Source organism: Microcebus murinus, chromosome 7 (genome assembly GCF_040939455.1).
Source record: "Microcebus murinus isolate Inina chromosome 7, M.murinus_Inina_mat1.0, whole genome shotgun sequence".
In the NCBI taxonomy this organism is placed as follows: domain Eukaryota; kingdom Metazoa; phylum Chordata; class Mammalia; order Primates; family Cheirogaleidae; genus Microcebus; species Microcebus murinus.
This window is the reverse complement of record NC_134110.1, coordinates 5,276,296-5,288,312: the sequence shown is the minus strand read 5'-3', so window position 1 is coordinate 5,288,312 and position 12,017 is coordinate 5,276,296. Positions and strand designations below refer to the sequence as shown.

The 12,017-nt window shown below is 50.6% G+C and overlaps 1 long non-coding RNA gene across 1 annotated transcript; it reads right to left on the bottom strand.

The window, feature by feature from the left end:
• Positions 1 to 1,963: 1,963 nt before the first annotated feature.
• On the bottom strand, positions 1,964 to 8,371 carry LOC142871899 (uncharacterized). Its single transcript, XR_012920077.1, has 3 exons — positions 6,807 to 8,371; positions 4,621 to 4,769; positions 1,964 to 2,606 (listed from the first exon to the last, which is right to left on the bottom strand). It is a non-coding gene; the product is annotated as an uncharacterized LOC142871899 (long non-coding RNA).
• Positions 8,372 to 12,017: the final 3,646 nt, after the last annotated feature.

Below are 12,017 nucleotides of genomic sequence, written 5' to 3'. Positions count from 1 at the left end.
AGCTACTCAGGAGGCTGAGGCAGAAGGATTGCTTGAGCCCAGGAGTCTGAGGTTGCTGTGAGCTAGGCTGATGCCACAGCACTCACTCTAGCCTGGGCAACAAAGCGAGACTCTGTCTCAAAAAAACAAAAAGAAAACCAGTAGTAGGAGGAAGAGCCTAAATGTTCAGCAATAGGGGATTAGTTTAATAAATTACAGTCCTCCCATAAGATGAAATACCATACCACTATTTTTTACAAATCATGTTTTATAACTACTTGATGAAATCTTGGGAGAATTGTTTTTTGTTAAAAAAAAGAAAAACCCTCAAAGTGGGAAAGGCCTTTCTAAGTATAAAAAACCTAAAGCCTCAAAAGAAAAGATTAATAAATTTGACTACATAAAAAATTAAAATTTCTGTACTGCAGAAACCACCACATGCAAAGTCAAAAGAAAGACTCTAAGGGAAAAACTACAACTCACAATAGAGGCAAAGGGCTGATTTCTATAATACATAAAGAGCATTCACAAATTATTTGAAAATGAACCAACTGTGGCTCAAATTGGGGGTGGGGCAATGGGCAAAAGATATGAAGAAACAGTTAATTAAAAAAGAAGAATCAGATGGGTCCATAAAACATGTGAAAAGATGCTCAATAACTTTGTTAATAAGATAAAAGAGTCCTCCCAGTGGCTCTTGCCACTCCAAGAACTCTGGAGGCTGGAGATTGAGGTGGGAGGATCACTAGAGCCCAGGAGTTGCAGGCTGCAGTGAGCTATGATGACACCACTGCACTCCAGCCTGGGTGACAGAGCGAGGCCTTGTCTCTTAAAAAAAAAAAGAAAGAAAAGAAAAAAAGATAAATGAAAATTATGAAGACAAAAGATATATTAGATCACTTATCAGCCTGGGAAAGATAAAAAAAAAAAAGTTTCGTAATTGTTTGCAAGGGCAGCAGGAAAACAGTACCCTCTGCATTGCTCTTTGGTCTGTAAACTGACGCAAACTCAATAGAGGAAATTTGGCAATATTTACCAAACATATAAACACGAGTGCTCTGACAACACTCGTACTTCACAATACTTGTGATTCTAAAAATATATCCTGTAGTTATACTCACACATAAGTGAAACAGTAACATAAAAGGCTTTTCACTGCAACGTTGTTTGTAGCCGGAAATAATCTGTCTACCAGTGGAGATGGGATGGATGAACTATTATTGTATGCCCAACCCATAGAATGCATATGGCTATAAAAAAGAACTAGAATGCTCTTTATGGAACACTTTCCAAGATACTTTGTTAAGTATGAGGACTGAACTCTAATCTTTTTCTTTGCCCCCCATCTAAGGGGGTCTGGTGAGTCATGCCTACAAATGATAAAATCTCAGTAAACAAGTTTTTATGATAAGGTTTACTTTCTAACTTGATTCTAGCATAGCATCACATGAAAGATAGAAGATTTTTATCTTTATTTATTTATTTTTGAGACAGAGTCTCACCCTGTTGCCGGGGCTAGAGTGCCGTGGTGTCAGCCTAGCTCACCGCAATCTCAAACTCCTGGGCTCAAGTGATCCTCCTGCTTTAGCCTCCCGAGTAGCTGGGACTACAGGCATGCGCCACCATGCCCAGCTAATTTTTTCTATATATAGTTTTAGTTGTCCAGCTAATTTCTTTCTATTTTTTTAGTAGAGATGGGGTCTCGCTCTTGCTCAGGCTGGTCTCAAACTCCTGAGCTCAAACGATCCACCCACCTTGGCCTCCCAGAGTGCTAGGATTACAGGCATGAATGAGCCACCGCACCTGGCCAAGACCCTTATCTCTTTTATTTTTGAGACAGAGTCTCGCTTTGTTGCCCAGGCTAGAGTGACTGGCATGGTGTCAGCCAGGCTCACAGCAACCTCAAACTCCTGGGTTCAAGCGATCCTTCTGCCTCAGCCTCCCAAGTAGCTGGGACTACAGGCATGTGCCACCATGCCTGGCTAATTTTTTTGTTTCATTTTTAGTTGACTGGCTAACTTTTTCTATTTTTAGTAGAGATGGGGTCTCACTCTTGCTCAGGCTGGTCTTGAACTGCTGAGCTCAAGCAATCTTCCCCCCTTGACCTCCCAGAGCTAGGATTACAGGCATGAGCCACTGAGCCTGGCCAAGACCCTTATCTTGAATCAAGCATTCCTTTCTGGTGATTCCTAGTCTTTTGCACAAAGCCTATGACTTCTAAGACCCGCTTTGAGATGTCCCACCTCTTTGGGCCAAACTAGTATATGCTTTCCATGTATTGATTTATGGCTTTCCCTGTAATCCCTGTCTCCCTAAAATGTGTAAAACCCAACGGTAACACTGCCACTGTGAGACTACTTGCTCAAGGCTTCTTGGGTGTGGGTCTCAGGGCTATGGTCCTCAAATTTGGCTCACAATTAGCCTCCTTAAATTATTTTACAAAGTTTATCTTCTTTTCTGTTGACAAGTAATAAAAGCTGGATACAGAGCAGTGTTCAAATAGTTTATCAATTATACTTTAAATGGAAAAAGCAGTAGGCATGTGATTAGCTATCATACCTGCATATGATGAGTCTAAAGACAGGGACACTGATAACATCAGTTCTTCCCCAGGAGGGAAACGGCAACTGGAGAACAGGATGGGAAACAGGTATTTCAACATACCTTTTGTTCTTTTGAGTGTTGAACCATGTGAATATGCTATCTATACAAAATACAAATTATATTAAATTAAAAGTCAAGACAAAGGAATAGAAGATTAACAGGTCTTATAACATAAAAATTTTAAACTTGCATATTTGTGGGTGAAATGATTTGATGTCTGGGGTTTGCTTTGACATGATCCAGATGGGAGGAGAAGTCAGAGGTGCTCCATACAGTGGGATTTAAAATAGGGGAAATCAGGCCGGGCACGGTGGCTCATGCCTGTGATCCTAGCACTCTGGGAGGCCTGGGCAGGTGGATTGCTCGAGGTCAGGAGTTCAAAACCAGCCTGAGCAAGAGTGAGACCCCATCTCTACTATAAATAGAAAGACATTAATTGGCCAACTAATATATATAGAAAAAATTAGCCGGGCATGGTGGCGCATGCCTATAGTCCCAGCTACTTGGGAGGCTGAGGCAGAAGGATCGCTTGGGCCCAGGAATTCGAGGTTGCTGTGAGCTAGGCTGATGCCACAGCACTCACTCTAGCCTGGGCAACAAAGCGAGACTCTGTCTCAAATAAATAAATAAAATAAAATAGGGGAAATCAGAAACAGCCCGATGTTCAGTAATGGGGGTTGATTAGGTACTTATGGTCCTCCATATGAAAAACCCTATGCCACCATTTAAAAACAATAAATCATATCTTAGAAGTACTGGAAGAATATCTTTTGTTTTGTTTTGTTAATCATCATGGAGTAGGAAGACTTTTCTAGGAAGTCCAGAAGCCACCACAGGAAAGATTTATAGATTTGACTACATAAAAGCAAAGATCTCTGCATTGCAAAAACCACCACAAGCAAAGTCAAAGGGAATCCTTTATGGTGGGGAACAGCAGTGGGCTGTATGTTGGTGATTGTTGAAGCTCAGAGATGGGTGTATTGGGTCTTCACTATTACTGTTCTTATTACTTTTGAGTGTGTTTGAAATTTTCTGTAATAAAAGGACAAAATTTTAAGTATATACAAACGTCTATACGGCAAAAGGCAAATAGTACACTGCACAATATTTGTAACATATAAGCAACAAAAGATTAATATCAATAATGTTCAAAAAGGTCCTTCAAGGCCGGCCGGGCGCGGTGGCTCACACCTGTAATCCTAGCACTCTGAGAGGCTGAGGCGAGCAGATCCTTTGAGCTCAGGAGTTCAAGACCAACCTGAGCAAGAGCGAGACTCCGTCTCTACTAAAAATAGAAAGAAAATTAGCTGGACAACTAAAAAATATAGAAAAAATTAGCCGGGCATGGTGGTGCATGCCTGTAGTCCCAGCCACTTGGGAGGCTGAGGCAGAAGGATTGGTTGTCACTATGAGCTAGGCTGATACCACAGCACTCAAGCCTGGGCAACAGAGTGAGACTCTATCTCAAAAAAAAAAAAAAAAAAATTACGGAAGAGGAAATAAAAGCCACTGACACCTGAAAAGGTGTTCGGCCTTAGTCACATTCAGGAAACACAATTTCAAAACAATGAGATGTCAGTATTCACCCGCGATCTTGGCAAAGGTTTAGGCCAATTGCTAACACCTAGAATTGCGCAGGGTGTGGGGAGCTGGCATTTTCATATACTCCTGGGGGACTTGTGAATTGCTCTGATTGTTTGAGAAAGTAAAGTGGCAAGACCTGTTTAAAATTTAAATGTATATACCCTTTCACCCAGGATCCTGCTTTGGAGAATTTATCTTAAACCAGAGGGAATGAAACCAACACTTATAAAATGCATATAAGAGGAACTTTATTGCAGGGTTCCTTGTTACAGAAGAAAAACAGCCCAAGTGTCCAAGAGTGCCCTTGTTTAAACGAGTTATGAAATGTCCGCAGGAAACAATATAGAGCAGTCAAGGAGAATGAGTGACTTCTGTATTTATCAACCTGGAATGATGCCCATAGTAATATTTTTAAGTTAAAAAAGCAAGTTGAAGTAATACATTTCATCTTACCCCATGCTCATAAGAAAGAACTCTCTCTAGGTGCATTGTGCTTGTGCATGGTCACGAGTGCGGAACGGAGCGCCGATGGAATGGAGGTGAACTTGCAAGATGATTAACCCACTTGGCCTCAGTGAGATCAACCTGGTGCAGGGGGTGGACTGGGGACAGGAGAGAGGGGGAGAGACTGTCACATTTTTCCGTATACACCTGTGTATTCTTTGAGTTGTTAGAATAAACATGCTATTTTTGTAGCAACCACGCACCACCACCAAAACCGTATCATTAAAATGCTGCTGAAAACAGGAAGGGAGGCTGGGGAAGGGGGTGAGAATAGGGGCCTGGCAGGGCTAGGAATGCTGCCTTGCTCATCCTGTTCCTGACACCATGGCCCTGCACCCCTGGGGAGAGGGTGGCAGATGTAGGGTGTGGCAGGGACCAGCTGTCAGAGGCAGCTCGGTGGGGGACTTTCCCCCAAATCCCCTCCTCCAGGCTGGAGTCCCTGGGTGGGGACAGGGGCAGCTGTTTCCAAACCTCCTTCTCCCATGAGTTCAGAAATAGCGTGGTGGCGGCAGGAGAGGGGTCTGGACTCCTGGGGTCCCCTACCTTGGAGACCTAAAGCACTGTTTCTCTTCTCTCACAGTCCCTTGCCTACACCGCCCACCGTCCCAAGGAGCAGGGTGTCGTGGTGGTGTGGTTATCATTCACTCTTCTGGTCGATCGACCGGCGTTTAAGAAGCACACGCTGCCTGCGGGCACCAAGCTGGGCTCCCTGGATACAGGTGGTACCATCTGCAGGGGACTCCTGGTCTACCTGGGCAACAGCAGCAGGGACGATAAACTTCTCGGGCGCAGGGGCTCGGCCTGTGCACCAGCACCTAGCACAGGACTTGGTACGGATCCGGTGAATTCGATCTGCATTATTGTCAGGATAGCAGGGAAGAGGCCCCACCGTGCCGAGGGAGGGCAGAAGGCAAGTTTTTAGGGAGTTATTTGGGCTGAGTATTAAGGAAGGAGTGAATAGCTCAATGGACAGGAGAAGGAAGGGTACCCCAAGCATAGGGACCTGCACGTGCAAAGGCAGGGGACTGACCAGGTGCGTATGGGAGATGAGGCCGGGTGATCAGGCACTGGCCACTGGAGCCTTGAATGCCGTGCTGGGAGTTTAGGCTCTATTCCTGAGGGATGCTGGATCCCCAATGAATTTTGAGGAAAGGACCCTGATGGAGTCAGATTTGCCTTTTAGAGGGAGCCCCTGGGGACAGTTTGGGGCCAGGCTTGGAAGGGAGCCAGGCAGGAGGCAGCAGGGGCTCTCCAGAGGCAAGGAACTCAGCAGCGGCAGTGACAATGACGGCTTTGCAGAGGGGCAGCTTGGGATATTTCCGAGAGGCAGGTCCTGGAGGGCAGGGTCGGGAGGGAGACAGGGAGGGGGGCTGGCAGCTGCTGGGTGGGGAGGGAGGTGCTAGAGTCAGCATTTCCTGCAGCTAAGATTTTTATTTTTTTTAATTTCTCATTGCTTTTGTTTTCAAGAACTCTGCATCTTATTATAAAATTGATTAAAAACACATTGTTTTGAAAAAAAGAAGGCCAAGGAGTAGCTTTGAGAGCAAATTTTCTGGGGAACTTTCTCAGGAAGTGGGGAAGGGCCTGTTGCCGTCCCAGGCTGTGGAAGGGACAGAATGGAACTGGAGCCCAGCAGGAGGGACAGAGGTCCCTGAGGCCACAAGCTGGGCAGGGCAGTGAGGCAGAGCTGAGCCCTGCAACCCCAGGTGGGGTCCCTTCCAAGCATGGGACCACGGGCTCCACCTGTATTTGTGTGGCTGCCCAGGTCGGGGCTGGGAGCCCAGGGGTGCTCAGCGGGAGGCCAGCTTTGAAGTCAGACAGACAGTGACCAGCCCCTGAGCCTTCAGCTTTCTCCTCTGTAGATGGGGACAGTCCCTCCCTGAGCTGTTGCAAGAGTTAACTGAAAAAAACCCTGTGCAGCATTTGGCAACATCTGGCCTGAACTGAAAGAGGCCTCAGCAGACTAGATCCCCGCTGCCACCAAGAAGGGACGGAATCTCAGTATCTCAGTCAAGTGTCAGTCTGCCTTTGGTCAGCCTGGCAATGCTCATACCCCCAGTGCGTCCCCTCTAGGCAAGGGGCTTCGGCCTCCACCCACTTGCCCACCCCTCCCCCCACCCCACAGCTTCCCCTACCTCCAGCTTCCCAGAGAAAATCGCCAGGCATCCTTCCCTGCCCTCAGGCCACCCTCCAGGTATCTGGGAGGCCTGCTCTGAGCTGTCCCAGTCAGGCACTTCCTCATTCCCTCCTCGGCTGGCCCTGCCCTGGCCTGAGCCACCCAGGCCTCATCTGCCACTCACTCCCCCGTCTCTCCAGCCCCACCACCCTGTCGTCTCCATGCTCACCTGCATCCCTCAGCCACAAACCTTGGAGTACCCTCTCTTCCCATCACAGACATCCCGCCCCTGCCCTGGGTTCCCCAGCTCCTGGACAGCCTGCTTTCCAAACGTGGCCTGGGACGCCCGGCCCAGCCCTTCCACAGGTCCGGCTCCCTGCAGACATCTGGACTGGGTGTCCCGGGGGCGCTGCACGCTTGTGTCCAAAGCTGCCCCTGCCATCCGGTCCCTACACCTGCTCCCACCATCCTCATCCTTGCCCGGTGGTGTCACCACTGCCAGGCTCTTTGTTCCTTGTCCCCTGTCCAATCAGGGGCGTGCGCATGGCCTTGGTGGCTCTTCACTGGCTGCTCCAACCTCCTTGGCAGACCCTCCGGCCTCACCACAACCTCTGCCCACTGCCAGCCGGATTGGCCTTTTAGAGATGTCATCATCTCCCTCTCCCCGAAAATTGTTTACCTCCTTCAGGACTCCACCCAAGGCAGCCTATTGCCTCCCCTCCCCCACAACACATCAGCCTTTCCCTAGATCTGGAGCAACACCCCCTTGCCCCTCTCCCCGGGGGCAGGACCCGAGTGTGAGGCTCAGCACCCAGCCTGGGCTAAGGCCGGCTGCCAGGAAGGGAGGGCTGAGGCCGGCTGCTGGGGTAGACGGTTCTCTCGGGCTCAGAGATCCCCCAGGCTGCTGTGTGCCTGGACTTTCTCCACCTCACAGCCCTCTGGAGGCTTGGGGGCCCCACCCAGCTTGGCCCACATTGCTCCAGGGCCCCTCACCACAGTCCTGAGACAGGAAACTGACACACAGAGAAGTTACGCACTCAGCTGGTGTCACAGCCAGGATACAAAGCCTGCCACTGTCCACACCCTCTGCCCCACCCCAGGGCACTAGTGTTGGACTCAGGCTCTGGCCTAATCTTCCCTGGAACCTCAGCCAGGCTCAGACCCCAGTCCCCAGAAGCCTGGAGAAGGCTGTAGTGACCACCAGGCCTGTGGCCCAGCTTCTCCTATAGACAGCGAGTCCTGGGGCCAGGTCTTGTGCAGATCTGAGCGCGGGACACGCCAAGAGCAAGCCGGCCTCTTCCTGAAACAGCTTAGGCTCCTGCCTGGCCTACAATTTTATTCTAATAGAGTTGATTTTTTTTAAAAATAGCTTTGGCAGGGTGTGGTGGCTCATGCCTGCAATCCTAGCACTGTGGGAGGCTGAGGCAGGAAGATCTCTTGAGCCCAGGAGATTGAGGTTGCTGTGAGCTAGGCTGATGCCATGGCACTCTAGCCTGGGCAACAGAGCGAGACTCTGCCTCAAAAAATAAAAAAATAAGCTTCATTGAGGTGTACTTGGCATAATAAACTGCACATATTTCAAGTTTCCAAGTTCTGACATGTATATATTCATGAAACCATCTCCACATTAAGATAAGGTACCTGTCGGTCACCTCAAAAGTTTCCTTGGGCCCCTTTGCCATCCCTCCCTCCTGCCCCTCTCTTTCCCACTCCACTCCCAGGCAGCCACTGATCTTCCTTCTGTCACTATAGATTAGTCTGCATGTTCTAGAATTTTCTTTTTTTTTGAGACAGAGTCTCACTCTGTTGCCCGGGCTAGAGTGCCGTGGCATCATCCTCGCTCACAGCAACCTCAAACTCATGGGTTTAATCGATCCTCCTGCCTCAGCCTCCCGAGTAGCTGGGACTACAGGCGTGCGCCACCGTGCCTGCCTAATTTTTTCTATATATTTTTAGTTGTCCAGCTAATTTCTTTCTATTTTTTAGTAGAGACAGGGTCTCGCTCTTGCTCAGGTTGGTCTTGAACTCCTGAGCTCAAACGATCCTTCCGCCTCAGTCTCTCAGAGTGCTAGGATTACAGCTGTGAGCCACCGTGCCCGGCCTAGAATTTTCTAGAAATGGAATCACACTGTGTGTACTCTTTTTTGTCTGGCTGCTTTCACTCCTAGAGAGGTTTTAGGATTAACTGAGTTAATCTATCTAAAATTCCCAACGCAGTGCCTGGTGCATAGTTGGCCATCCAAATCCACCAGCTGCTGTATCTGTCCGCTGATGCTAAGGTACGCCGCAGTAACAAACAGCCCCCAAATCTCAGGGGCTTACAACCAGGTTTATTTCTTGCTCCCACGGCCCCCATCATGGGTTGGCTGCAGCTCTGTGCCACGTCATCTCCACCCTAAGACCCAGGTGGAAGGAGCAGCGCTTATTTGGGACCCTGCCTGTGCCCTGGCAGAGATAACGATGACCCCGCAGCATTATGCTATGACTCCAAAGGTTTCTTCTTATCATGCTCACGTGTCATTGACCAAAGCAAGTCCCAAGGCCGAGCCTGATGGCAAAGGAGTGGGGCATGTCTCGCTGGCCCAGAGAGAGGCAGTGAAAATTCCTGGCTGGGATAATGCCTACCACAGCTGCTTTCACTGTTGTCATTGTTGTTGTTGTTACTCAACCCCACCTACAAGCGGGAGGTCATGCAAGGGTTTCACACACATGATGCTGGCCTGTTGTCACAGGCACATCACCCCGGGCTGGGCTGACTCCTCCCCGTGGGCCAGAGTCCTCCATTCGCCAGGGCCTGCTGAGTGGGTCTGTGCATTGTTTTGGAAACTTAGGGACTAGCTAAGCCCACCAGGCCCCACACCTCTATCGGGCTTGGCCTCAGCCCAGTCTTTGCATCCACCCCTATCAACCCCTCCCCTCCCCTTCCCACTGGGCCCCAGAAACGCTCCTTCCATGGCCCCTACCCTCTCCTAATCTCAGCCTCTCCTCTGAATTTGACGGCCAGACAGGCAGCCTCTGTAGACGCGCTTCCCTCTGGGCTTGCGTGACTTTCCCTTCCCCGCTGACCCCACGCTCCCTGGGCTTCTCCTGCCTACTGTGTCTCAGGCGCTTCTCTTCTTCCTCTGCTCCCCAAACTCGAGTTATACCCCATCCTGTTCCTCCCACAATGCCCGACTCAGAGCAGGTCCCTCTCAGCCACGTGGACACCAAGGCCCTGGCCACCTCCTGCCCGCCTCCCTCCCACATGCCTCCCTCCCAGCCCCGGGACAATCCCACAATCCCCGGGACAATCCCCACATCCTGTCCTGCCCCAGAGTGTCTCAAGAATCCTCCACTCCTCTCCATCCCCTCTGTCCTGCCCTAACCCTGTCCAGGAACCACCCAAAGTCACCTAACTGGGACTGAGAATTTTTTCCTTCTCCCTTTTCATCCATTCCCTGCACTGAAGCCAGGTGCAAAAATGGAAACATCCCTACTCTTGTCCCCAACAGACTGACGGACCACTCACTGGCTCACTGCTGTCCTCGCCATGAGCCCCAAATCCCTGCCCGCCTCCCCGGAGGCCTCAGCTCCCCCCACCGGCTCCCCTCCTGCCCTCGGCCTCTGGGACCCTTGGGAGGCCCGTCTCTCACCCCTGGGCCTCCAGGTCCGCGCGTGCCCTTCCTCCCACCAGCTCCCATTGCTCACCTGCTCAACCGCTACAGGCCTCGGTGTGCCACTGCGGGGCAGCTTCCCACGGCCTTTCCCCACCTCCCTGGGAACAGTAGAGCGCAGGGACCCCAAAATGGCCTCAGCACCCCCTGGACTTAGGGCACTTGTTCTGTCCACTGCAGGGGTTTGAGGGCTGGGAACACATCTGTCTCTTCCAGCCTCGGGAGGAGGGTGGAGGTGTCTGGAGGGTGGGAGAGAGAATAATAACAATGACCTGACATCAATTCAGCCCATACCATGGGCCAGGCACTATGCCAAGTGTTTCCATGGACTAATTCTTTTTTTTTTTTCTTAAACCTGAATGTTATTGTTTAAATTGAAGTATAACATGCCTGGAGAACAATTCAAAATCCAAAGCGCAGAGCCGACGAAGCCTCACAAAGGGAGCGCACAGGAGAAACCGGCCCCCAGGTGGGGAAGGGGCACGCTCCCCACGCCCCAGAAACCCCACTCGCACCCTCTGCCTCTGCCTTCCAAGGGGGCACTGCTGCCCTGATGTTTAATACCAGACATTCATTTAGCCTGTTTTTAAAGTCCAAATAGGTGAAATCACATAGCCTCCAGGCTTGCGCGCCAGCTTCTCACGCCTGGTGTTGTTGGATTTGTCCCAGTTGCCGTGTGTCGCTGCGGGCAGTTCTTTCTCTCAGCCGTGTACCGTTCCACCGTCCTTGTCTCTTTGTGCAATGCATTGTGGGTGGGCACTTTGGTGGCATCCAGGTTTTGGCGAGTCCGCGTGACGCTGGCGACATTTTGTGCATGCCTCCTGGTGGACGTGCGCACTCATTTGGCACCGCTGAATCCTGGCGTATGTCAACTCCGGTGGTTTCCACCAGACAGTTTCTCAGGTTTCCCGCCAGCTGTGTATGAGCGCTCTGGATTAACTCTTAATCCTTACGACAACATCTGCGTGCGATACTGAGGACAGCTCCCCTGTCTCTTCCTCGCTGGCGAGGTCCCCACAGTGAGATCCTGGGCAGCCTCCCTCTACTCCCTGGCCACAAGGCTCTGCCCCTGGCCAAGCTCCCCCAGTCAGAGGCACCCACCAGGCCTGTGTCTCTCCAGGGAAAGGCAGCCCGACTCGTGGCCTTGGGGCCCAGTGTTGGCAGTGCCAGCGGCGGGTCTCAGAGGGTCTTTTTTGCCTGTGGCCTGACTAGCTCGGTTCAAGGCTTTCCACCTTCCCTTGAGTCTAGGAGAGTGCTCCCCCCGCACCCCCGCAGCCTTCAGTAAATGCCACTTCTGGGTTGCTTCTACTGTTTGCAACTAGGATGCTGGCCGATGCCAGGGAGCTGTCTGTCCCCATTTCACAGATGAGGAAACAGCAGCACAGAGAGGTTGTTCTGTTGCCCAAGGTCACAGGGCTGGACGTGGTGGAGCCAGGATTCAAGCCACGGTCATGTCGTGTCCAGGGCTTTACATCTCTATTGTAAAGTTCTGTCTCACACACCGTTCCTGACACCTGGAAGTGGGCAGCTAAGAGACTTGCTTAGGGTCACACGGTGGTCACCCTAGAAGCCAGGCC